Source organism: Ursus americanus, chromosome 28 (assembly GCF_024610735.1).
Source record: "Ursus americanus isolate L20-20 chromosome 28, mUrsAme1.1.p, whole genome shotgun sequence".
Taxonomy (NCBI): Eukaryota; Metazoa; Chordata; class Mammalia; order Carnivora; family Ursidae; genus Ursus; species Ursus americanus.
Window position 1 is genome coordinate 4,355,365 of NC_142154.1, and position 25,395 is coordinate 4,380,759.

Genomic DNA, 25,395 nt, shown 5'->3' on the forward strand with positions numbered 1-25,395 from the left:
GCTTTACGTAATTTTTATACTTTTCGTGTGTCTACCATTCTCTAATTCTTTGTAACTATTTTTTTTGTTGTTAAAGATTTTATTTATTTATTTGACAGAGAGAGACAGCCAGCGAGAGAGGGAACACAAGCAGGGGGAGTGGGAGAGGAAGAAGCAGGCTCCCAGCAGAGGAGCCTGATGTGGGGCTCGATCCCAGAATGCCGGGATCACGCCCTGAGCCAAAGGCAGACGCTTAACGACTGAGCCACCCAGGCGCCCCTCTTTGTAACTATTTCTATTTCACTGAGCTCACCTACTCCATTCCACTTTTCTATACAATGTCTTACATCACTTTCAACTTCGCCTTCCTGTCTGTGATGGTTTTCTTCTTTTCCTTCACTGTCCTTCCTGGACTCGGGTTCCTTCTCCTATTGGCTTGTCAGCTCTTCCCTGAGGGCCTGTATTTCTTTTTTTGTGCTCCAGTTCTTTATATAGGTGGATTTTTTTTTAATATGTGAAATGTTCAGTCATAATTTTCATTCGTTCTGTGCCAGTGTTTTTCTAGTGAGTGTTGTTCATTGTCTTTTTGTTTTTTAATGTTTCCTTATTTTTTCTGGTAATTATGTTTGACCAAATCCTAAACTAGTCCACTCTTTGATCACTCAGTTTTGAAGGCAGTTTTTCCTGGACCAGTCACTTGAAGAAGATTCACCCGGGAGAATGGCCAGAGCCATATTCAGGAAAACAGGAGACTGCTTTCTTTTTCCAGCAGGACTATGGTATATGTGTGCATATAGGGTGGAGGAAAGGGTTCGTTAGCTTCTCTCTCTCCCTAACCAAAGGGGACAGGCAGCTGCAGGGGCTTAGCGCCTCTCCTTCCCACCACCACAGATCAGACTGCTCCCCACACACGTTACTTGTGTAAATCCTCATTCAATCTCCAACCTCCGTATGTGATGCAGCTCCTGCCACCAGCTTGTGTCTATCTCTCCGTTAGCTCAAACAAAACATTTTGGCTTTGAAACCCATGGTGTATTTCTCATCTCGGAAAATGTTATTTGCTACTTGCTGTTGGGGTTTTCTTTTTTTTTTTCCTTTTTCTCAGATCTACAGCTATAAGTGTCTTCTGTCCACTTCCTCTCATACTCCTGGCTCAATCTTTCAAAGACCCTTTCCATTTCTTTTCTGGCTTGGGGTTTCAGACATCTCCTGATTTCTTCAAAGACAGAGTCTTCATTTTTGTTTCTTTTCCTCCTAGTTGCCAGGGAGAATTCCAGGAAAAGACAGAGAAAGGATGACTTTCACATGTTCAAATCTTACGTTCTAGTTCTTTTCCTCCAAAAAGAAAATGGTTTTATAATTTTTTTGAATATAAAGTAACACACAGCACTCCAAAATCTAGACAATACAGAGAGGGTGCAGAGGAAAAAAAATAAAAAGTTATTACCTGAAATCTCATTAGCCTAAAATAATCCCTGTTAACATAGGAGCACATATCCTGTTGCATATAAATCTACCTTTTCCTGTGCTTTTTTTTCCACTTAAAATTGAATATTTCCTTGGAAATATAGATCTGAATTATAATTTTAATATCTATAGGATATTCACAAGAACTTCCTTTTAACTAAGAGTATCATGAGGCACTGCAATGTTTAAACTTTAAAATAAACAATCCCATAAACCAGAAGTCATGCCCCCTCAAGATCAAATTTTCCACATTTTAGTTTCCTTGTAAATCAGAGAAAATGAAGGGTTTATTCCACAGGCTTTTAGAAATAAAACAAGCTGGGCTAGCTCTTTAAAAGCTAGGTAACTAAGGGTTCTTTTGAAAAGTTACGGTTTCCACGACCTTTGTTCCTTGTATAATAAATACACTGTATTTTCCTGGTTTCTCATTTACAAGACAGAGAAAATCCAAACAACAAAATTATCCAAGTCTTATACCAAGGACGAACAATCTCTAGAGGTTCTTAAACCAGGAAGACAGTCAAGAGAATTACAGACTGCTCCTCTTACAACTAGAGGTGAGCTTGTACTAGGGTGTCAAACAAGGGAGTGCGTGCAAATTGCCCGCAGAATGTGAGTTTTCATTAAGCTGTCTTTTCTAATCCATTTCCTTAATTAATAGAGACTTAGAGCTATACAAACACTGAACCTCAAAGCTGGTTGTAGCTGTGAAGATAGAAAACATTCTGTTCTTTCTCTCAGCAGACCACAGAAACAACTTTTTCAACGAAACATCCCCTACACAAATGAGCAAACCTCCAGATGGCTAAGTACTGGAATGTGCCAAGGAACAGGCTATAAGTGAATGTTATTCGCAAAAACATTCCAACAAGTGTTTGAGTGTAGCCCTTAAGATAAAACTGGGTAACACTGGATTCAGTGAGCAGAACTACAGTGAGAAGAACTACAGCTAGAGAAGGCCAGTAACCAGCCTCAGTAATTTATTAATAGTAATCAAGCCACTACCAACAATAACAGCATGTAACATTTGGGTGTTTCCTATGTACTAAAGAGTATCTAATTTAATCTTTCCATCAATCCTATAAAGTAGGAACTGTCGGGGCGCCTGCGTGGCACAGCGGTTAGGTGTCTGCCTTCGGCTCAGGGCGTGATCCTGGCGTTATGGGATCGAGCCCCACATCAGGCTCCTCCACTATGAGCCTGCTTCTTCCTCTCCCACTCCCCCTGCTTGTGTTCCCTCTCTCGCTGGCTGTCTCTATCTCTGTCAAATAAATAAATAAAATCTTTAAAAAAATAAAAAAATAAAGTAGGAACTGTTATTATTCATAATTGGGAAACAGAGGCTCAGCGAGGTTAATCTACTTGTCAGTCACACAACCAGTAAGTGAGGTTGTTGTACCTAGACCCCCAAGGCCCATGCTTGTCTCTGCACTATACCACCTCGTGTGCTAAACAGCTATGGAAAATCGGAAAAAGGGAAGTAGTTTTGACGGGGGAAGGCAGAAAGGCAAGAATCAGGCTGGGTCTGGAAAGGCAGGCAGGACTGGGGCAAGCAGAGAGGTACAGAAAGGTCCATGTGAGCAAAGGCACACAAAAGAGGAACACAGAGGCAGAAATCTTGGACAGTCACACGGACGGTGCTAATTATAACCCCCTCTCGGCCATCTGGCAAGATGGTGTTACAGAAACTGGAAGATGAGATATGTGAGAGACAAAGATAGAAGCCTAGTCCTGGCTCTGCCGCTCCTCACCATACGGCCTTAGGTTAGACACTTCACTCTGAGCCTCATTCTAGTCTGCCAAGTAGGAACTGTAATGTGCTATCAGGTTCAGGCTTAGGTACCATAATAATATCTTATGCCATTTTATCATTTATTATCTTCTAATATATATAGGTTTCCTTTACAAGGAAGATATGAAGTAGCTATTCAATCAGCAGGTATGGATATGAAATTGTCATTCATTCCTCCACTTCAACAAATATTTAAGGGGCACTTTTTATGCACTAAACCTATACCAAACGCTGAAGTTCTAGAAATAAAAATGTGGATCCTACCTCCCAGATGCTAAATATAGAAGGATAGAAAAATAAAAACAAATAATTACAACACTTTGTGAATGTTTAACAACAACTGCTTGTACAGAGTGTGAGTGCGAAGTGACTGATTAACTCCACCCGGCGGGGGTGGGGGTGGTCACAAAAGTTTTCAGAAGAGTGACCCTGCCGAAATGAGACTTGAAGGAAATGGAGGGTTATGCCGAGTAAGAAGGGGGAAAGCGGCATTCAGGAACAACCAACGGCTAAGTGTGATTGCGATGGAAGATTCCATAGTAGATGAGGCTACAGAGGGACTAGGGGCAGATGGCAGAGGGCCAAGCTACCAGCAGCCCCGCAGTCGGCGAGCACTCCGGTGGCTGGGCACAAATACCAGGTGAAAACGGATTCCCAGCACCACTCCGATCAGGGCCAGCTCTGGACGCCAGCGGCTACGTCCACAGAAGGCCTGCAGGCTGGCTGGGAGACCCTTCCAGACTGGGAAGGATTCCGTGGAGGGCCCGGGGCCAGATGCCACGAGGAACTGAAGACATTCCACGAGAAGACAAAGCTCAGGAAGCGTCCACGCTGCCACCGGCGGGCATCTCCAGGACACCACGTGAGAAAAGCGCACAGCGGCGGGGGGCTCGGAGGAGTAGGACTAGCAGGGGTCGCGGAAGTCACAGCGGTCTGCGCTCGGCTGGAGAGGGAACGGCCTTCTCCACGGCCTCCCCCTCCCGCGCCCCTCCCACGACGGCCGCAGAGCCCGCAGCGCACCGCAAGCCTCTCCGAGCGCAGCACAGGCGCACAGAGCCACCCCGCCCCGCCCCGGCCTGGGACCCGACGGGACGTGTCCGCTGGGCTGGGGGGCCTCAGGGGAAACATCTTCCTCCCTGTTAAGAGGGTCCCTTCCCGCCTGAGACAGGGCTGCTACCTGTCCTGGGAGAAATATGCCGAGGCCCGGGCTGCGACCTTGCACGTGAACGCAGACGTGCTCCCCCAGAGCTCCGGAACCCCTCGGCCGAGCAGCTGAGGAAGGAGCTTTCCGGCTGCGAGCGCCGCTGGCTGCGGCTGAAAGCCCCACCTGACACGGCCGAGCGCTCAGACAGCTGCAGAGAAAGGTCCTGGGCTAGGGCTTGGCAGGGATACTGTGGAGCGGAGTCTGGCAAGAGAAAATGTTTCTATCCCAAGATTTTATAGACCGTTTTACCATTGTGCCTCCTCCTAATTTTACTCGCATCACCAGAACAATTCGAGGGGAGAAAAAAAATAAATGGAAATAAAATGCTGTATATTTGGGAGAAGATGAAGGATAAAAGGCAAAACGTGATGGATGTTACAAGTATAGAAAAGAGCCTTTGATTAAAAAAAAAAAAAAACTGGGGGTGCCTGGGTGGCTCAGATGGCTAAGCGTCTTCGGCTCAGGTCATGATCCCAGGGGCCTGGGATAGAGCCCCACATCGGGATCCCTGCTCAGCGGGGACTCTGCTTCGCTCTCTGACCCTTCCCCTATGCTCATGCTCTGTCTCTCGCTTTCTCTCTCAAATAAAATCTAAAAACAAAACAAAACAAAACCTGTCTCTGCGAATTTATGAATGATGCTCCAAAGCTTAAAGAAAGTTAAAAAAAAAAAAAAAAAAGACCCACGAGGTCAGAATAGCTCTGAGGGAGTCTGAAGCTAAGACAACGTAGAGGAAGGGAAAGACCGTAAAACTAGGAAATGTAAGTTTCTGACTATAGCCAACACTAATTTGAGAAAAAAACTTTTAATGGAAAGTTGGGTCATTTAAAAAAAAAATCCTGACTGGAGGGGATCCTACCACCTATTGTTAAAATAAGAAAGGTGACAAAATATGTCAGTTATTATTAACAAAGAATTTCAAGGCTGGGCTGCCTAAATGAAATGCCAAAATTATATGCTCTCCAGAGACCTTTGCATAGTCTTCAGTTTGATGCGTATTTTTATTCCTTACATCCCTCTCCTGAAAGACTACTATTTGCTATCATCAGTCCTTTCTGGTTGACTCAAATTTCATTCTGTATTTACAAGCCCTGGAGACGTGCACTGAAATAAGCTGCATGCAAAAGAAGGTTAAAAATAAGACACAGCGCTTAATGCCCTCAAGACAACCACAGCTGATTGAGCTGATTGAAAAGGACGAAACAAATCCACACGACGGAGCAGAAGGGAAACGTCCGCTGTGCTGGCAGGTGGAAGGGAGGGATCAGGTAGGAGACGGGAGCTGAGCTGGGCCTTGAAGGGCAGGCAGGATTTTGAGAGGCAAAAAGGGCTAAGAGGAGGTTACAACCCAAATAAATCACACAGTTAAAAGCAAGCCAGGAGTGAGTTTTTACCCTGTCAAACCATCAAATAGCAGGAACAGATAACACTTCTGGGAGGAGTATAAACTGGTACATTTGTAAAGAACAATTTAGCAGTATATATACAAAGTTTTTTAAATGTTCACATTCTTTGATTCAGCAGTTCAAGTTACACGTACATCTCCTAAAGAAAAATCATAATATTTTGTACCATGTGCGTATATTACATACTCAAAAAAAATTCTTAACTTTGGAACAATTTAAGAATTACCATGGGGTGGGGAAAAAAAATTAGTTCTATGGATGTTCACCACCACATTATTTGTAATAGGTAAATGTCATCAACAAATGATTAAATACTATTCCCATAAAATATAATAGTGCGAAGTGTTTCCAGTAATGAAGTACATTAATTGACATGGAACATGTTCACCTAAGTTTTAAAAGCCGGTTTCAGAAAAAGGTACTGTAAAAGCCCATCATTTGTTTGTTTTTAATGTATAGATATGTCCTCAGAAAAATGACGGGCAGGATAAACAACAAAAACAAGTCAGTGATTTTCTCTAAGTATAAAATAGCAGATAAACGTAAAATAAAAATTATCTGTATTTTCTAGTTTCCTAGAGTGAACATGTGTAATTTTCACATTAAGAAATAACATGGAATTATGTAAACTTTCTAAGATATGTGAGTATAACTTTAGTCTTTTTATGGCACTACTCCACAAAAGCTGTTGTGTGATATAATGTTTTATAAGATGACAGCGAATGCCCCTGCTTAGTCATCTCTACACATTTCTTCGGAAGGGGAGAAATAAGGGAGAGGAAGGCAGATTGTTTTAGCAGACCCCAATCTCGATCATTCATTTTAGTTTCCATACTGATGTGGGACACCTCTCCTGAGACTGTTTTACTTCATACACCACCTTCCTCAGGGAAGGTGACTGGCTTGCTATGGCCAAGCTCTCCTTGCTCTGCTATGGCTCATTCTTCAGCATTCAGATCCTTAAATATTTTCTGATCATCTGCAAAGAGAAGTATGCCCTCTTCATTTCACATCTGTTTGCTACTCATTAGGGAAACTAACAGGCAAAGATTAAATTAAACTAATTAAAACCTGAGTGAGCTCTGGCTGCCAGACCCCACCACTTCTAAAGCCTCTTCTGAAGGGGGGTAACTCCAACGGAGCCTTGGGAGGTCTCCCAGAGGGTGATGACAAAATGGATCCAAAAAAGAGGCCTTTCTTTTGTCCTTACAGGCAAATGACAACGAATTTCTTAGGTTTTCATCTTTATAAGTGACATAATAACCTATTCATTGAGGTATTAAGAGATAGAATTTGGTGTTCATAAGCAAAGTTAGAAGTTACTACAGTTAGATGGTATTTTAAAAATCTATTTTGTCATCCATACTAAGAAAAACATGTTACATCATGAACCAGAATATACACATATCCCAAACATAACTGAAGCACAAGTTTGACGTACTTATTCTTACTGCATGAGCCACTGTTACTTTATATTCCATCTCATTTTAAAATAACCAATAGCAGGATGCCTGGGTGGCTCAGTCAGTTGAGTGTCTGACTCTTGATTTCAGCTCAGGTCATGATCTCAGGGTCATGAGATCCAGCCCTGCCTTGGGCTCCATGCTTGGGCATGGAGTCAGCTTGAGATTCTCTCTCTCTCTCAAAATAAATAAATAAAATCTTTAACAACAACAAAAGAATGGCTTTAAGAATAAATTAAAATAAAACAAAACAGCAAAATAAAATAAAATAACCAATAGTAGTTTTTAAGGCAGCTGCACATGTTTTGGCCCTCCTTCTGTTGAGAGGTGGGGATTTGTGTTCCCTCCCCTTGAACCTGGACAGGCTCATGATTGCTTCAACCAAGAACACTCACTCCCCAAACACTTCCCTGTAGGAACCCAGCGATCATGCTATGTGAAGTCCAAGGCCCTGGGAGAGACTACATACAGGCACTTTGGTCAACAGTCCCAGCTGATCCCACCAGCTTTGGAGGCACAGCATGCCCAAGAACCAGACGTGTGAGCGAAGAGGCCTCAGAATGATTCTAACTCACAGCCACTGGAGCTGTCCCCTGCCATCTGTGGCCCCAGGTATCATGGAACAGAGAGAGGCAAGCCACTCCCTACCAGGCCCTGTCCAAATTCCTGGGCCAGAATCCACAAGCATAATAAAATATCTATTGTTTAATGCCACTAAGTTTGGGGTGGTTTGTAACAGAGCAGTAATGACTGGAACGATAGTGCCTGGCATAACCTGCAAAAGTGAGGTCATGATCCGTTTGCAGGCAGTTTGACAAATGCTGGTTCAGAGGACACTAATTTAGTATGTGAAGCTTGGCATTCAACCCTGCAAAGTTCTCTGTGAGTCTATGAATACTCAGGTTGTAACTGGGAATGGATGGGTTGGGTTGGGTTGGATAGGGTAGAAAGTAGGGTTTTGGCCCCATAAATATGAGCCAGGATCAAAAAGGCTTGAGATTCATAGGGGCCAAACTCTGAAGCACAGGAAGGTCATGTGTTCTGGTCTGAGTCTCAAGGTGTTCCTAACCTCCTAAGGATGGTCCAATATCCCTGGCATAACTATCTGCCAAAACAGATACTTAAAGTCTCCGTGCCCCACAAAATGTTTTTGGTCTAAAGGCTGCCTATTTACTTCTATCCACTTTTCAACACTGTCAAGCCTATCTACGGTTTCAGGCTTTTCTGTTAATGGATAACTTTCATCTAAATATAAACTCAGATTAATCTGTTAAGGATTAGCAGATTCTTTTAAAAAGGGGGGGGGGCAGCAGAGGCTAGAGTAAGAAGCATTTTTGGTGGAAGGAGAGTGTCCCACAGGCCTGGGGCCAGAGAACTTTTAATTGGTTAAACAGGCTTTTGGTTTCTTTCTTTAAATGTCACTAGTTAGGTTAATATTACAGTACTGGTCCTGAGGCAAAAAACAGGAAATTCGTGATGAGGACAGGACTCCCAGGAAGGACAGCCTGGGAATGGGGGCACTAAGGAAACTTCTCAAAAGGAAGGGAAGCTCTTTGAGCAAGTGCTCCTGATGCAAGGAGCTCATCGCAAAGACCCGGCCTCAAGGGAGTACCCCTAGAAAGGAAAGGTCCAGATCAGAGAGGAAATGGGAATGGGGCTTCGGGGAACTCTCAAGTCAGAATTCAGTTGACTTCAAGCATTTATGGTGGCCTTGGGATATGAAAAGCGTATTTCTATTATATTCTCAGTGCCCACAGAAGCAAGAACAAACACCTCTGAGCTTGAGACAGTAGAAAAAAAGATCAAGCAAAAAGAAGAACTGGAAGCGACTCAAAGGCCCTAGACTCACTCACTGGTGCACAGCGTGTCCCTCCCGAACCCATAAAGGAAAATGTCTCACTATTTCTCCAGATAAACCTGGTTCTGTTTGTTTGTAACCTGGATGTGCTATTCTTCACTGCATTCTTGAATGTGTAATGCACACAGGTCATTAAAAACACTGTATCTGGGGCAACTGCTGAGCTAAAGTCACTGTTCTAAAAAGCAACTACCGACCACCATAGTCGCTGCAGCCGCGTTAGCACGCTGAAGCCAACAAGCACCAGCATGAGACCTACGGGACTCAGAGCACCTAGCCGGGGTCCCGACTGTTGCCTGGGATGTAGGTACTCAGTAAGAAGCAATAGAAGAACGAAATGCATGGACCAACAGACTGAGAAATTCTTGGCACCCGGGGAAAACTGATTCACAAACAAGTTTCTTTTTGCCTCTTCTACCACTTGTACAGAAAAGCAAAAGGGAAGTTAACAAAACAAAAACAAAAGCCTAAGCAGAATGAACAGATGGACTGTGGCCTGCACAGAAATTATAGTTGGTCACTATGAAACAACTCTGTTCATCTGCATGGCATCTGGCTAAGGCCAAACTAAGAAAGGGCCGTGTGACTTCAGAAAAGATTCCAGATGAGCTGACAAAAGAAAGTCACCCATTAGGGGGAGAAATAACAACCCAGACCAAATTCATTTACTAAGTAGCAATTTCATACAGTTCAACCAAACAGGTGCCAGGCACTATGCCAGAGTTGCAAAGATACAGTCCCTACCTCCATCAAGGATGGCACGGTCTAGAGGAGAGAATGAAAAGCAGACAATGACAATATGGTAGATGCTACCTGCTAAGTTAGAGGGAAGCACAGACCACAGCATTCAAGAAAGATTCTTCAGAGAAGTGATCTCATTCTTGAAGGGCCAGCAGAAGTTAGCCAGGCAGGAAGGGGGCTACAGGAAGAAGAAATAACCAGCAAAGATCTGATGACCAATCACTGTTTGGAAAGTCTGGAAAACAAATGCCTCTCTCCACCAGCTCCCAGGCATCTTTGGAGGCTTGGAGACAGCCAGTTCTGGCATACTTCCATATCCAGCCATCCCGATCCCTCGGCAGACAAAATGCCATGCTGACGTCATGCTTCATTTCTGCTCACCTCTGCCTCCTTCTCTGAATATTCCAAGTACCTCTCTGAACACCTGAAACATGGTCATCCCCTCTCCACCAATGTCCTACCATCAACCTGCTGTGAACATCCATGTAAATAAGCCATCCAGCAACTTCCACGGGTTCTGTTACAACCCTGTGATTTTCACCTCCACCCTACTCCATTCCAGCCCCTCATCAGCCACAACTGTCCCACAATGGAAACACTCAACTCCAATATCCTACTCTCTGACCAATACATCCATCCTGCCAGCTCAGTGGAACCCTTATTCTTCTTCTTAAAATTCTCTGACTTCCAATCCATTCACTTTTTCTTTCTTCCCAATTTATCACCTCTCCCATCCTGTACGAACTACCTCTCCTGACAAAGTGCTACCCTCTCATTCCACCTTCTGCTCTCCCACCTCCCTTTCCTTGCTAACACAATGTGGGGCAAATTATGTGCCCTAATCAACCCAACTGTTCATTTCCTATGTTTCTACACCTGAGATGCTGGGCACTACTGGAGAAAACCACACAGCTTTGTAGACTGAGGCCACCAAGTATGCATGTCTCCACCCCCAGGTGCTTGGAAATCTTTCTATAGTCCCCAGATAGCTCTTATCTCCCCACAACTCTTTGCCTATTCAATGAGGTCTTCACAGTTTGTGTCCCCCCACTCTTACGATAGGACCACACTTCTATTTCATAAAGAAAAATAAAGCAATCAGGCAATAACAACTCCTTAAAATTTGTGCCTACTCCTAACCTGCAAAAATGGTGGCATTCACTTCCAAGTACACTTCCTTTCTTCCAATGTCTTCCTAAAAGAAATGTCCTTCCTCTTGCCCAGAGCTCATCCTACACCTAAGACCCCCTCTGCAAGGATCCCAACAACAGTCCCCTCTGTCTAACCAGCAATCTCTCCTCTACACACTCCTTCCCTTGAGCACGAAAACGTGCGCATCTATCTGCCATTCAATAAAATGGACAAATCTTCCCCAGACTCCATTAGATGGAAATCCATGACATGCTACGCTGCCACAGACCCTTCTGAAAAAAGCAGCCTCAGCTGGTTTCTTCTAGTTGATACGCTAGGTTCTGTGCCACAGACATCACACAAAACCACTCCCAGTACCCCATACCCAGACGTCACTGCTAGGCTGTGGAATAGTGCTGGAGCTGAGAGGACAGTGGACAGGCAGAGGCAGCTTGGTACCCAAACCACAGGAGGCGTAGAACTGGAGCCAGCCAGGTCTTCTCTAAGGAGAAATGTGAAGCACGCATGCATGTGTCTGGACTGATGTTGGAGTACAACTGCTCTTGGCCATAACGCCATTGTATATCTCAATTAAAAGACCTAAGGCTGACTGCAAGTTGCTGAATAACAATCTAGCAAGTCAAAACACACTAGCCAGGATTTAAAACTCACCATTTGGTAACCATTATGGTAATAAATGTTTCAGGCAAAAATCATCGATGGATGATAAAACTAGTTGGTGAAAGTTTGATGAGAAAAAGGAAATAGTGAGGAAACCCACAAGACACCATCTTAATCAAGGAATCCCAGTGAACAGCAGCAGGAATGGAAAAAGGGACATAATGTGCTGTCCGGTATGATGCACCGAGAAGGCCATAACATCATGTCTGTGGTATTCCAGCCAAAAATGCATAACCTGAATCTATCCTGGGGAAACAGCAGACAAAGCTAAAATAAGGAAATTCTACAAATAACTGGCCTGTGCTCTTCCAAAATGTCTAGATCCCAATATAAACACCAAGGGACATTCTCTGATTAAAGACGCAAGAGACATGACAAGTACATGGGTGATCTTGGATTGAATCCTAGATTAAAAAACAATTTCCCTTGGGGTGCCTGGGTAGTGCAGTCAGTTGGGCATCCAACACTTGGTTTCGGCTTGGGTCCTGATCTCAGTGTTGTGGGATCGAGCCCTACGTCGGGCTCCATGCTCAGCGAGAAGTCTGCTTGGGATTCTCTCTCCCTCTCCATCTGTCCCTCCCACTCATGCTCTCTCTCTCTTTCTCAAATGGGTAGGCAAATCTTTAAAAATAATAATTTTTCATTTGTTATAAGGGAAATTAGTGAGACAACTGGTGAAATTTGAGTAAGATTTATGGAATAAGTAACAGTATTGTAACAATATTAATTTCATGATTTTGAGATAAGTATTGATTATAAAAAACGTCCTTGTTTTGAGGAAATACATACTGAAGTATTCAAGGGTAAAGGGACATCGTGTCTGCAATTTACTTTCAAATGATTCCAAAAATAATAATACAGATACAGACAGAGAATAAATGGTAACAGCACACGGTAAAATGGGAACATTTGGGCAATCTGTGTGAGGAGTATCAGGAATTCTTTGCACTACATTTTTTCCAACTTTTCTGTAAGTCTGAAATTATTTCAAAATTTAAAAATAGCTTTTTGTTTAAGCCCCAAATTGTGAGAAGTACAAGGAGAAAGCGGCCAAAACCACAACTATGGCAGAGGACTTCAAAATGCCACTCTCCTTCTTCCGCAGACTGGGCACATACAAAATAAACACAGACAGGATCTGGAAGATTAATAAGCTTAATTTAACTGATATACTTAGAACTTTGTACCTGAGAGAGAATATGTATTATTTGCAAATGGCTGTGGACATTTAAATAAAGAGGCAATAATGAGCCTCCTTCTTGGCCTCGTCCCTGACTTTAATGGGGGCTCCATTTCTGGTCTGAATCACCACATCACCTGCACAGTGCCAGGAGAAAGGGTCTAGAGGACCCCGGCCACAAGGACTCTAAAGAGCCGCCCCCCACACCAAGCCCTCCAAAGACCCAAGAGCTTTTCCAAAATGTCTTATTATGAAAGTTTACAAACATACACAAAAATAAAGAATAGTATAAAGAGCCTCCATATGCCCGTCACCCAGATTCAATTATTATAATTTTGACACACTTGCTACATCTATCCCTTTTTTGCTATAGTTTGGGGAAGGGTTGTTTTGTTTTGTTTAAATTTCTGAATGGTTTACTTGCCAAATAGTTGGAAAGAATTACTGGTTTAAGAAAAAGCCCCAAATCAATACAGCTTTTATTGCATCTGTAAGATATCACACGGAATGAGGATTAAGGAGGGCACTTGTGGTGAGGAGCACCGGGTGTTGCACGCAAGTGCTGCATCACGAAATTCTACCTGTACCTGCAACTAATAATACACTGTATGCTAACTAACTGGAATTTAAACACTTGGAAACAAAATAAAGCAAAAAAAACAAAAAAAAGGAGGCAGTTAGAGATTTTATGCTTTACCTGCCACTTTGAACCTGTATTATTAAAATAAATGTATAATGAAAAAATCTTAATAATAAAATATCACGAATAAGTTTGAAAAATCATCTGGCATCTTACTGTTTCTACAGAGGAACAACTTAAATCTTACTCACCAGCCTGCTGAACTGTTCCATTTTCAGAAACATAGACACCACCCAAAAATGTTCTGATATCCTTGTTTCTAACTGTTGTGGCTTGCTGAATCCAAGCAACTGAGTTTGATACAAGTTCAACGTCATTTCCTTCAAGCATTAACTCATCTTCCTGGGCTTGAGACACTGAACAAGCAACACCTGGCCTCAGCCAAACCCTGCAGGTGTATTTTTCACCTTGAAATTTTGAATTTCAACAAGAGAACCATTCTCCCAAATAACACTGATGGGGAAGAGAGCCTACATGGACCTCATCTTGTAATGGAAGCCCAGTTTAATGCCCTTAATCACATTCCATACGTGACTACAGACAGAAAAGAACTGGCTACAATTCATACTATTTCCCCACCATTTGTCAACTCAGAGCCTCCTCTTTCTGAGGAGACTGAACCCTACACTGAAGTGATTGAAGTCCCCCCCACAGGGTTCCTCTGGGGCCCTTCACAATAACAGTGCGTCCCTTCAGAGTGATGTCAACATTTTCTGGAATGTCGACAGTCTGACTGCTGAGAATGGTCTTTATCCTTTCTCACAGTAGATGTGGCGAAGAGAGTGCTATAGTTTTTTAAAGCAACTCTCTGACATTTTTCACCCTGAAATACTTTAGTGTATGTACAGACTTCTCCTCACAACCACAATTCCACTACAACTAAATAAAAAATAATCCCTTAATATCCTCTATCACCCATGCAAATTTCCTTGACACAAGAGCTTTGAATTCCCAAGTCTCCCCCCCACCCCAGCATGGTGGACTCAGGGAACACGCTGCCTGTGGAGGCCGGCCTCTTGAGACAAGGAAGCCAGGAGCCATGACCACCCCCACACAAGGAACTATGCTGCTAGCAGCCTCTGGAAAAAGGACAACTTTCTACATGAAGCAAAAAAATGAAACTCTATTTTAAAAATGGAGAAAAATATTGCCATTATAGGGTCAAAGACTAATATCCTTCATAAATGGTACTTATATTCCAAAATAAAAATAATCAAAGAACATAAAGAATTGAGGGCACTTGGGTGGCTCAGTCAGTTAAGCATCTGCCTTCAGCTCAGGTCATGATCTCAGGGTCCTGGGATCGGGCCCCACGTGGTCTGGCTCCCTGCTCAGCAGGGAGTCTGCTTCTCCCTTGCCCTCTGCCCCTCCCCCGCCCGGCTCGCACTTGTGCTCTCTCTCAATAAATAAATAAAATCTTAAAAAAAAGAAAAAAAGAAGACCATAGAGAATTGGCAAAGGAAATATCAACTCCAAAATACACATGACAAAAATTCAATCTTACTAGTAATCAAAGAAATAGATATTCAAATAATGCTATTTGTCATCTAAAATAGCAAAGATTTTTTGGGAAAAAAAAAGGATAGCAAAAATTTGTCTCTGTAAGTGGGTAACAAGTTTTCTGGAGATTAGTTTGTCATATGTTCCAAAATCTTTATTTTTTCCCAGGAACAGTCCTAAACAGTCACAAAAAGTGTACACGTAATTGTATAAATAGGATTTCATAGCAATAGGACTTACTTCTAATGTCAAAGAGGATTTGGGGCAGGGGTGTTGGGGCAAGGTGTGCTAACCATCTAAATGCCCACCAGTAAGAGACTGGTTAAATAAAATCTTGGCATGTCCTACCATGGAAATAGTAGACTTGGTATCCTACGACTGACAGTGTGGCCCATGGGCCTATAGTCACTGGCCCACGATAAAATGAAGAGTTTAAGCCAGCATGTGAATTAACCACACACAAAAAAAAGAAAACAGCAAGATATTCTCAATTAAGAAACCAGTGTGTTGACCTACATCTGGCATAAATACCTTATCTTGTCTGAAACAGCAAGAAACAGCCTGCCTGCTCCTCGGTATAGCACCACTAGATTCCACCTCCAAAATATACCGAGTTTGCCCACATCCCTCCACACCTACGGCTACTGCCACATACACACAGACGACCTCTCCGACTGGACAGCAGCAGAAACCTGGTTAGTCCGCTGCTACTTTTGTGCCCCTGTGACCCATTTTTCCAGAGTAGCCATAGTGATTTTATCCCCAGCTTTATGGAGATATAAAATCAAGGTCATCATTTTGAAATGCCCATCAAACCATGCTTATTCAAGATACGTTGCAAATATAGCTTAAAATCTTAATGACATCAACAATTTTCTGGAAATAAACAAATTTATAAAAGTAGAATAAAACCAGAACAGGCCAGTAACTATAGAAGAAACTGAAAATTTTAAAGAATTAGCACTAAAAGAGGTCCTCAACTGTGGCAGAGACCTTTAAATGTTTACCCGTATCTGGTTCTCCTCTTTCTTGACACACTGGAGGGTTACCCTCCCTACTCCTTACAGTCAGGCCGCTGACTAGGTCTACCCAACACACTGTGAGCTGAAGTGACGTATGTCACTGAGGCATTTCACTGAAGCTAGGCAAGGATATTTGCCCCCATCACAGCAAACCCTATAACCAGATGTTGATACAGCAGTATCACACGATGATGAAGACTCAGGTTTCCTTTTTCAAACACCATTTAATATTTTTTTCTATGCAACTATTCTCACAATTAGAATTATACAGTAACAGTTTTCTACGGTGCTAACACTGCCCTGGAGATGCTATCCAATGCAACTAGATAAGAGACTGCAATTAGTGTTCTAAGAATTGGGAAAGAAGTAAAACTCTATTCACAAATAATATAATGATATGTCTGGAAAACTCAAAAGAATTGATAAAGTATGACAAATCAGAGATTTAGAAGGCTACACAACAAATATATCAAAATCAATAGGCTTCAATTACAAAAGGGGAATTCTGTTAGAAAATACAGTGAAGAGAAAACCCTACTTATGAAAGCAAAAAAGTAATAAAATATCTAAGCAGAAGCATAAGAAGAACCTCTGAAGAGAGGTATAAAAATGCTGCCCCAAAAAACAACAAATACAAGCAAATGGAAAGACATACCATATTCTTGGGTAGCAATACACAAACATCATAAAGATGTCAGTCCCCCCTGTACTAATCTATAAATTTAACACAACCCCAAAAAAATAACTTCAAGGTTTTTTTTTCCAGAGCTAAACAAGCAGATTATAAAGTTCATCTGTAACAAATAAGTAAGAATAAGGAAAGAAATGAGGAAGGTTAGCCTTACCAGATATTTAAAAAGCATAGCAAGGGCACCTGGCTGGCTCAGTCAGTTAACTTCAGCTCAAGTATGATCCCAGGGTCCTCAGACTGAGTCCCAGTTGGGCTCACTGCTCAGCAGGGAGTCTGCTTCTCCCTCTTCCTACCGCACCCCCACTCGTGCTCATGAGCGCGTGCTCTCTCTAATAGTCTTAAAAAAAAAAAAAAAAGCATAGCAATGGCACACAATTAGACATAGAGACTAATGGAAAAGAATAGAAAATCCACAAATGGATCCAATTTTATATGAAATTTATCATAAAGGTAGCATGTCAAAACAGTGGGGAAAACAGACTTATTAATAAATGGTGCTGGGAATAATTCAGTAGCAGTATGGGGGGGAAATGGATCTATTCTTCACACACCAGGATGTGTACATGGGTAAATATTTAACAACCTCGCAATGAGGGAAACTTTCCCACTATGACTTAAACTCCAGACACAATAAGAAAAAGTATCACCAGAATTACACAAAAATTTTACAATTTGAATGACAAGACACCTTCAGCAAAGTAAGAAGGAAAATGATTAAAATATGTGTAATAGAGAAATGGCATCCAAAAATGGAAGAAAAAGACAACCCTTTGGAGAAGGGCTCTAGAAGAACAGAACAACAATTCACAGAAAAACATAAATGACCCTTAACCATGTGAAAAGATAGATGTCCAATAATATCAATCATTATATGAGAAATACAAATAAAATGTCAAAACTACAGTGAGATACCACAAAATCCTACTCTGAAGCAAAACAGTAGGGAAACAGAATTTCTGATACCCTGCTTGTGAAAAATGCGAAATGGTACAACCCCTATAGGGGGGAATTCAGCAACAACTAGCAAAATTACATATGCACTTATCCTTTAGCCCAGCAATCTCATTTGTAGGAATCTATCCAAAGGGTACACTGGCCAATAATAATAATAATAATAATAATAATAAATAATATATGCACAAGGCCATCTAGTAATAAATCTAGAAACAATCCAGTTGTGCACCAACAGAGGCTGGTTGGCTAAGTAAGGTGCGGTGGACTGGCCCAGGAGCAGTGTGCCACTCCAAAAACAAAAGAGCAACCGGGGCAAACTACAACATGGATGAACCTGGAAAACATGATGCTACGTAAGAGAAGCCAGACACAAAGGCCAGAAAGTGTATGATTCCATTAGAATGAAATGTCCAGGGGCACCTGGGAGGCTCTCAGTTAAGTGTCTGACTTCGGCTCAGGTCATGATCTCAGGGTCCTGGGATCGAGCCCCAGGGAGCCTGCTCCTCCCTCTCCCTCTGTCCCTCCCCCCACTCATGTTCTCTCTTGCTTACGCTCTCTCAAATAAATAAAAACTATTTAAAAAATAAATAAAATGAAATGAAATGTCCAGAATGGGCAGATCCAAAGAGACAGAAGGCACACTGGGGTTTGCCAGGGGTTTGGGCGCTGGTGAGAGGGGCCGGAGTGAATGGAGGCTGACTGCTAATGGCTACAGAGTTTCTGTGATGAAAATATTCTAGAATTATGCAAGATAGTGTATTCATAAAGTTGTGCAACCATTACCACTAAGAAAACACTTAACTGTACACTTTAATGGGGTGAGTATATGAATTAGATCTCAATTCTTGAAGAGGAATTCCTGTCCATACAACGATGGCATGATCTCAAGGATATACTGTTAAGTGCGCAGAGCGAGGTAAAGAGTAATACGTTTAGTATGCTACTTATCTAACAGGGGTACAATATCTGCACATCAAAACAGATTAAATGCAAAAGGCTGAAACACATCAAATATGTTAAAATCCTTGAGTTCATAAGGATTCAAAAAAATACAATTTAACTGGTCCCCTTTGAAGGCCGCTAGAGAACCAAATCCTTATTCTGCAAACTGGTAAATGAAGGGCAAGAAAAAAGCATTGTCCTATGTATGCTATTAAATTTTATCACATAGTTAATGAGGGCAAGTTTCTCTTTATAAAGTATTTCAGTATTAAAAGAGGAACGATGGAATATTACCATTAGCAACCATTAATGAATTAAAGATGCAGTGATCATCACAAGATCTTGCATGGTCTCTTCCTTAGCTGAACGAGGGCAGATTTACTATGTAACCAATAAAATATGGCCAAACCGACCATACACAAGTTCCCAGAGTAGGTCAGAAAGGGCACTGTAATCTTCGGTGCTCGTGTACAGGATCACTGTCTCTGGGGGAACCCAGCTAATATGTCTTGAAGACACTTGAGCAGCCCCGTGAAGACGGCCCACATCAAGAGGAGCTGGTCCCCCACCCAAGACATCTGGCACTCACTTAGCCAGCCTCATGAGGGAACCACCTTGGAAGCGAATCCTCTGGCCCAGTCAAGCCCTTGGATGGCTGCAGCCCAAGCCAACACCTAGCTGCAACCTCACACGAGACCATGAACAGAGCCGCCCACCCAAGCAGTTCTCAAATTCCTGACCCACAGAATTTTGGGGTGATTTGTTACACAACAAATGTAACACCCTTTTCTCTCCTTTTATACAAATTGTAAATTCTCCACAACAAAATATTTCAAAATAGTAAGTTGGCTAATTACAGAGAATTCTTTAAACAATTCCTTTATTCTTGTCAGAGCAGACGATAAGGTTAAATGGAAAAAGAAAGAGCAAATAAAAACTCTTTACACGTATCTCACAGTCTCTTAGGAAAAGGGTGTCAAAGGTTATCCCGATCCTCTCAAAAAACTCTATCAGGTAGAACTATTCCTATTCTGCAAATAAGAAAAATCGAGAAAAATGATAGAGAAAGGATCAACTTTTTCAAGTTGCACAGTAGTTAAAGCAGGATACAGAAAGTCCCTTCTTTCTACCATATCTCAAAGCCCTTCTGACCTTGAAATTTCTCCATCCAGCCCATCAGAACCAAAGCTTCTAAGGTCCAAATCTGCAAATTATGTATGTAAATACCATCTTCTATCCCTTGTGAAGCACCTCTCCGCTTCCCCCTTTGCTCACCAACAAACGCAGCGTCATTAGTGTGGCCCTTAATGCTAAGCAACCAGAAATCGCTGAAGGAAGGAAAAAAATGACAAGACCTCAAAGCTCCAATTCATATCCCAGATTTCTGCGTGACTCTGGATGGGACTGTTCTTCAGGAAACAATCATTAGAGTTAACAGTGGATCAGATGCTCCAAATTTCTCTCTTATTTGTTTTCAGAGAAAAGGGGTGGGGGGGTAGCATATGAACCACTGTAATGCTACTATATTTCCTTCCTTGTTCCCAAGGGTAAATCGTATGATCAGGTATTGTATAATCATTTATAAATCACAAAATTAATTTCCAAATATGTTCTTAGAAAGAAAGCCCTAATCTAATTTTTAAAGTCTAACAGATACTATAAGTTAAAACCAGTCTTTTTCAAACAACAAAATTGAATCTTCCGGGGCGCCTGGGTGGCACAGCAGTTAAGCGTCTGCCTTCGGCTCAGGGCGTGATCCCGGCGTTCTGGGATCGAGCCCCACATCAGGCTCCTCCACTATGAGCCTGCTTCTTCCTCTCCCACTCCCCCTGCTTGTGCTCCCTCTCTCGCTGGCTGTCTCTATCTCTGTCAAATAAATAAATAAAATATTAAAAAAAAAAATTGAATCTTCCATTTTAGGTAACTACTCTTTGTTAAGTGTTTACAACTTTTTAAGCATTGAACAGATTGTTTTACATTCATAATTTAATACAATCTTGTTACATGTTACAAAGAAAAACCTTAGGCCCAGAGAGGTTACGTGACTTGCTACAGGTCAGAAAGCAGGGGATGGCAGGGCTGGGACTCAGAATAACCATAGTGTCAGGCTCCAAAGCCCATCTCCCAACCACTTCACAGAAGAGGAAAACACCCGACAAAAATCACCCAACAAATAAAGTGCAAATGTACTGTCTTAAATTCTTCCTCTTTCTGGGTCCATCTGAGCAGGGCTTTGCGGTTCCTTCTGTCAGGTTAGAATGGTAAGTGAGAACGTGCTGTTTCCCCAGATCTAGGTGAAAAAGTACAACTAAAGTGCACACACACACACAAAATCAACATAGAGGATATTTACGTTACTTTGAAAGTTGTTTCTGAGAACAGTTCGGGGGGGCAGGGATGGGGAAGACGGCCAAGATTTCCATGCTAAGGAAAGAAAAAGGAAATAGGGACTCTGGAACTAACTTCCAGGACATATTTCTCAGGCTTAAAATAGGCTTGACCTTAGGATTGTCATGAGAAAAGCCAGAACAAATGAAGTCATCATATATAAACTGTTTGTTCTCAAGAACATGACTAGTGGGCACAGAACACAGAACTAGGTTAAGGGACACCGACTGACTAGCCAACATTGCTCTTTCAGCGGAGAAGTTTTCCTGCAGGTCACACGTTAAGGCTATGGAAGTCACTACAGTCTCGACAACGTTCCATGCAACTTCAGAAGGGTTTCAACCTCAGAGCTCCTTCAAGCTCGCCCTTCCCCAAACTAACTTGGAAAGGGGTCAAGAAAAAAGCAGCTCTCTCTGCAGTCAGTCCATTCAGTTCATTCATTTATTAACTACCAGGGGGTGTGGGCCCTGGGGAGGCACAGGGCTGGCAGAGTCGGGCCCAGCCTCTCTACTCTCCTCGAGCTTGCAGAACGGGAGGAGAGGCGATCAAAGACTCAGCGATGTGAAATCCGAGCTGTGCTCCAGAACAGGGTGCCGACAGAGCATACAGTGGGGACCTGGACCCTGCATGTGTGGGGAAGGGAGACCCAAAGACGGAACAGGAATTGAGTGAAAAGAAAGTAAAAAAGTACTTTAGACTGAGGCAATAGTACACGCCAAGTCCGAGGACCAGAGGGACAGACACATTCATGAAAACTCTGGCTCAAATAGAACATACTGAGGTTTTTAATACAAATTTTTCCCAAAGGTTAACATACTCACAGAAAAGAATATAAGTCATAAGTATGTAGCTTGGTGAATTGTCACAAAACGAACCCACCCACATAATTACCATCCAGGTCAAGAAATCAAACACTACCAAACACGGAAACCCTTAGGCCTTCTCCAAGTCACTCTCTGCCCTCTTCCCCTAAGGTCAGCACCATTTTGACTCCCAAAACCACACCTCTGCCTGATTTTGAACTTTGTATAAATCATATAATACAGCATATGGAATCTTTTCTGCCTGGCTTCGTTCACCCAATCCTTGCTTGTGAAACTCATCCACGCTGCCACGGGTAGCCATGGTTCTTCCATTTTTCCTGCCACAGAGTAGTTTGCTATATGCTTATTCCACAACTTACTCTTTTCATGGACTCGAGTTACTTCTTGATTCTAGCTACTATGAGTACCACTGCTATGAACATTCTAGTATATGACTTTGGTGAACATACATACACCTCTCTGTTGGGTGTATACCTAGGAGGAGAATTGGTGGGTAAAACATGCCTATGTTGGACTTAAGTAAATATTGCCAGACAGTCTTCCAAAGTAATTTTACCAATTTACATTCCTACTAACAGCATACAACATTTGTTTCTTGTTTGGCTGGTTTTTGTCATAACAGAATAACCTATCATAGTCCAGAGAAAATCTAAACTTTTGATGAAAATTGGCCATGAAAAAAACAAGGACTAAGGGTCCTTTCTCTGGCCTGAACTCCCCACATATACTCCTTTACATGAATTTCATTATTTACCACCCCAAATTCCTAAATTTTACAATGGGTAAAGGCTTAAGACAATAAATTCCATTACAAAGAGAGATCTGTAACATCCTTATTTCCAGGTCATAAGAAACAAACATTTAGGGACAGTATTTTTTGGTCTGATTATAAAATATTCCAGATCACCTGCAGCCCCAAATGGCTTTCTAATAGTCACTTAGAAAAGAGGCTGAGTTTTTATGTCACTTGTATGATATTAGAAGGCAGAGAGGAGAGAGCTAGAATGCTCTCCAGGCTAGCTTTTTAGACTTCTTTGCCGAGGCACAAAGTAAAAACCGCTCTTCAAACCGCCCACCCTTCTCCACTATGAACATCCCCCGCCCCTAAACAACAAAACATCATACACAAACACAGAGACACCCCAGGAAGAACAAGGAAAAGGGGGCAGAAATTGTGTGAAGGACACTTCCTTCCTTTTTCTTTTTACAGGACTCAAAACCTGTCCCTCCCATGTGCCCATTGTCAAAACAGGAGCCCTGAAGACAAAGGACAGACTGGCCGGGGAGGAGGTGGCTGGGCAATCTCACAGGCTTACTAAGGTGGAGTAGGTGCCTGGCTGCTCAGACACCGGGACAGGGAGGCTCCCTTCGTCAGGAAGAGCACTGTATCCCCAACAAACAATGCTGGCAGACACCGCTTTAGGAGATTCAGCAAAAGGCGGGTGGCTCAGCAAGCAAGGGCAGGATGGGGTGGGGTAGGCTGAGGGTGGTAGCAAAAGATTCAGGCAGACATGTCAGTGTGGAGAGGAAGTCCATGTACGGTGGTAGGACCTCATCCATGAACCTGGGATCAGAAAAGGAAAGGATGAATGCAAAGGAGGCCTTCACTGTGGGGAAACCGGGGCCCTGGCAGGTGGCCAGGCTAGGCTAGAAGAGCAAGACCCATACCGGACAGTAGAATTTACGACAGGAATAGGTCCACGGCAACAAGGTCCAGGTATTAGAAATGGGACTAAGTCCCAGAGTGTGGAACTAGAGGGACTTGTAATAATTTCCTCTAACTGAATTGGGGTAGGGGTCAGGTGGTTATCCAGTGAGGAGGCGGAGGGGTCTGGTGTTACAAACCTAACTAAGGTTCAAGGAGAAGGGTGGTGACAGGGAGCCAGGCAGACTGTTACAGCTATCAGCAGAATGAGAGTGGAATTCTGAAGATATATTAAAGCAGATACAATTAACCTATATTTCACTGTCAAACACATCAAATATCACCTGGCTTCTGACACCTTTCTGGGCCACTAACTGCACAGGCACCAAGGCACCGAGACTCCTGGAAAAGCCCTGAGTAAGACTCATACAGGCCACAGCTGCCCTCACCCAGGCCCCTCCACCAGAGGAAGGCAGCTTCGGATGCCCCCCCGGCACTCCCAGCCCCTCCACCTCAGGGCCTGAGACACACACCATTCAGCAATGCCATGGGACCTTGACCTCAAGCTCAGTCTCCTCCACTGCAAATCCTACTGTCATCCTGGGCAATATCATGGTTCATATGGCAAGACCACCACCAACTCACTGTTCCTTCACTTTAACTGTGACTGCGACCTACAGCCCACCCCCCTCCACTCCAGGCACCAAAGCACAGCTACACTCAGGACTTCATCTGGCAGAATGCTCACCGGCTCTCAATGGACCAGAAGTGCCCAGTGCATCAAGTCTTCCTCGTATCTATTCGAATTCATAATAACCACTGTTAAGAGAAATAACTAATAACAGGCAACATTAGGGAGTGTATACTATGTGCTATACACAATTCAGAGTGCTTGACATTAATCAATTCATTTACTCCTTACAGCACTGCTAAGATACAGGTGTAATTATTATTTTCATTTTACATTATTTGAAATCTGAGGCACAGAGAGACTGAGTAATTTTCCCAAAGCCCCACAGCTATAAACTGGCTATAAAGAGCTGAGATTTGAAAACAGGTGGTCTGGCACCAAAGTGTACTCTCTCTCTCTCTCTCTCTCTTTCCCCCCTTCTCTTTCTCATTCATTTTGTTACATTTTATCGAACACAGAGAAAAGTATGTAAGCGCATTAATGGATAAATTTTCACAAACAGAACACACCTGTACAAGCAGCACCCAGATCAAGATGCAACATGACCAGCACACGAAACCGCCCCCCCCCCCCCCACTTCCCTCTCAGGGCCCCTGTGCTGGTTTCTAAGGGCCTAAGTCGTTCTGCTAGTCTTTCCGCGCGGGCTTCTGCAGCCTTCACTCCTAGCAGGAGCACTGCTGTCGGAGTCCCCTGTGCGGGCGGCTCTGCGCACAGGCACTGGGCTCATCCGCACGTGTCCTCTGGCGCCTTTCCCCCAAGCTGCCAAAGCTGCCAGGCCTGCTCTCCGCAGCTCTCCTAGCCCCCGGGCCTCTCCCTGTGCGGCGGCTGCCCTCATACCCGAGCCCACAGCCCTCACGCTCGTGCTCGCTCGTACCACCGCGTCGGCAGCTAGCGGACATCGTGAGCGGAGCAAAAGTCCACTTCAGATCGGCCCGCTCCCCCCAAACACTACCGAAGAAGAGATCACACACCCCGCAGCGCGGCCTACGGATGCGGCTGTCCACCCCGCAGCTGGCTGCCAGGTGCTGCCCGGTGCCTTCTCGAGAGCCCCGACCAGTCTCTCCCCTCCTCAAAGGGGCTACTCCGAATGTTCCCCCCAAGCTCAGCCCACCTCCCACTCTCAGCACTTACTCCCTCCTATTTCAGTGAGCAATCCTAAAAACAAAACAAGCAACTGTAGAAGGCAAACTAGAAAA

The 25,395-nt window shown here is 43.2% G+C and overlaps 1 protein-coding gene and 1 pseudogene across 2 annotated transcripts in view; both read right to left on the minus strand.

The window, feature by feature from the left end:
- PDE8A (phosphodiesterase 8A) overlaps nt 1-25,395 on the minus strand; it is a 155,956-nt gene that overhangs the window by 105,540 nt on the left and 25,021 nt on the right. The window lies entirely within an intron of this gene.
- LOC148107543 (large ribosomal subunit protein uL6 pseudogene) lies at nt 1,051-25,098 on the minus strand (annotated as a pseudogene).